General features: G+C 32.9%; 1 non-coding gene across 1 annotated transcript; it reads right to left on the bottom strand.

Annotated features, from left to right (window-relative positions):
* Positions 1–315: 315 nt before the first annotated feature.
* On the bottom strand, positions 316–417 carry LOC138825073 (U6 spliceosomal RNA). Its single transcript, XR_011371335.1, has one exon. It is a non-coding gene; the product is annotated as a U6 spliceosomal RNA (small nuclear RNA).
* Between the last annotated feature and the right edge of the window lie 2,401 nt (positions 418–2,818).

Below are 2,818 nucleotides of genomic sequence, written 5' to 3'. Positions count from 1 at the left end.
ACACACACACACACACACACACACACATTTTCTTGATCCATTAGTTTACTGTGGGGCCTCGGGTTTGGTTCTGTATCTTAGCTTTGGTAAATAATGCTGCAATGAACATAGTTTTGCTGGTAGTTTTAGTATGGTCTTGTTTGTGATCATTTGGGTGAATGCCAAAATGGGATTGCTGGGACTTAGGGGCGCTCTATTGTAGTCTTTTGAGGAACCGCCATACTACTTTCCAAACTCTTCGAACAAGTTTAAACTCCCAACAACAATGCATTAAGGTTCCCTTCTGTCCACATCCCCTCCAGCATCTGTTCTTTTAAAAATCTAGAATGCTTCACGAAGTTGAGTGTCATCCTCAGTCAGGGGCTATTCTTCTCTTTATTGTTCCAATGTTAGTGTATGTGCTACTGAATTGAGCACAGAACATTTTTTATACATAAAGTGTAATTGATTTTCTTAAACTAGACAATTCCACAAAAATTTAATTCAAAAGAATTGTCGTGAAATTTTAGAATCATGTATTTCTTACATAAGAACACATTTAAGAATAAAGTCAAGTTTGACATGTCAAAAACAAAATAATACCAGATATTTGTTGTTCAACAGATGTGTAGGAGAAGGAATTCAATTAATCTGTACAAGGAACCTGCCATAATGAACACTATAGAAAGTGTTAAGGTTTGTTAAAAGTTTTAATGTTTTAAATATGTTTAATTTTGGGAATTTGCTCATATATGCCAAAATTAAGACTATTTAGCAGGTTATAAAACTTTTTCATAAAGCATTTAAGATTCATGGTACATACTACTAAATATGTACATTTCAGAGTTTATAGAAACATTACTAATGAGAAGTTGCAAAGTGTTTGTGTAAAGAAGCAGATTTAAGACATTAACTGCACAGTTTCTGTTAAAATTTAAAGGCTTCTTTACTTTATATATTAGTGAGGAACAAATGATGGTATAAGCCATATACAAATGATGAGATGAACCATAAATAATAATCTTAATAATAATAATAATAATAATAATAATAATAATAGTAATCTTTAAAGACTACTCATAGCCTATAAAATTCTTGTTGAACATCATAGACTTAGGCAGTTTTAAATGTACAGCAATATGAGAAAATAATAAATCGAATATGTAATACATTTCAAATACTGGAAACAGTGGTAATTGTTTTTTTATTTTATTAATCATTAATATTTATGTATTGGTTTTCCTTATTTGTAGCATTGTTTTCCTTGTTGTAATATAAAACAACTTTATGTAAGTCATCATTAGGAAGTACTTTGAGAATGTTATTGGGATGGCCACACTGTTTTTTTATAGGTATATGTGAATTTACAAAGAGCAAAATTAATAAGAACAAAATATTGATTAAAATTTTATCAATTAGAATCTGAATCAGGAGTGTTGATAAATGTCCACACCTAAAATCTTAGCCCTAGACGGAAGCAATAGTGTTACAATGTTGAGCACACAAAAGTGAGAGACTGTGTTTTGTTTTGTTTTTGTTGGTTTTGGGGCTTGAACTCTGGGTCCTGGGTGCTGTCTCTCAGCTCTTCAGCTCAAGGCTAGTGATACTACTTGAGTCACAGCAGCTCTTCCATCTTTTTCTGCTTATGTGGTGCTGAGGAATCAAACCCAGGACCTCATGCATGCAAGGCAAGCACTCTACACTGAACCACCCTCCCAACACCAGAGAGACTGTGTTTTAAAAAATCATCTAAACAACATTTACTTTCTGTTTTGTGTTATATAATGAAATAAAGAATATCTTTTTGTATTTTTGAATGGTCATACTTCTAAATTTATATTAAATTCAGTCACTTTATCCTTTTCAAAGTCATGTAATATCTCAGAGTTTGCTTCTGTAAAGATTGTTTTTGCATTGATAATTTATTTTGAATCATTTTTATTTTTTATCAAAATCACTTTATAGTTTATGGTGTTTTGTGTTTTTTTAAGTGTGAAAATACCAGACAGAGGGGTTACAATTAAATGGGCAAGGTAATGAGTACATTTCTTATCAAGCATTGTTGCATACTCCTTTGTTTCTCCTTACTATCTCTTCCCATCTCACCCCCCTTACGTCTCATTTTCCCCTCCCCTTTCCCCAACCAAAGTTGTAAAATTTGTTTTTCGACATAATGTCTTGTATATCTCATTGTTGCAATTGATCCACCTGTATCCCTATTTAAAAAATTTTTCCCCTTCCCCTCCACAAATTATACCAACATCAAATACAGCGAAAACAGGGGTTATACCATGTGGGACGGACATAAAAAGTAACAAAGAAGTCTTCTTATAAATATGTTAGAAATAATTACAGAAAAGAAAAAAAAATTGAATTCTTATCTTGGGGTTCACTTCACCTAACATCAACTTATCTAACAATTCCTGCATGTCTCAGACATACACTAGTAATTGCTAATAAGGGAAACCATGGGACCTATGTTTCTTTGGGCCTGGCTTACTTCACGTAATATAATTTTTTCCAAGTTTTCCATTTCCTAACAAATGGGGCAATATCATTCTTTCAGATAAAGACATAGAATTCCATTGTGTATATATACAACATTTTCTTGATCCATTCATCTACTGAGGGACATCTGGGTTGGTTCCATATCTTAGCTATGGTAATGCTGCAATAAATATATCTGTGTGGTAGCTTTAGTATGGTCTTGTTTGTGATCATTTGGGTAAATGCCCAAAAGTCGGATTGCTGGGTCATAGGGGAGCTCTATGTGGAGTCTTTGGAGGAACCTCCATACTACTTTCCAATGTGGTTGAAAAAGATTACACTCTCACTAACA

Source organism: Dipodomys merriami, unplaced genomic scaffold, assembly GCF_024711535.1.
Source record: "Dipodomys merriami isolate MVZ:Mamm:240054 unplaced genomic scaffold, mDipMer1.0.p SCAF_1337, whole genome shotgun sequence".
Lineage (NCBI taxonomy): Eukaryota > Metazoa > Chordata > Mammalia > Rodentia > Heteromyidae > Dipodomys > Dipodomys merriami.
This window is presented reverse-complemented; position numbering and strand designations above follow the sequence as displayed.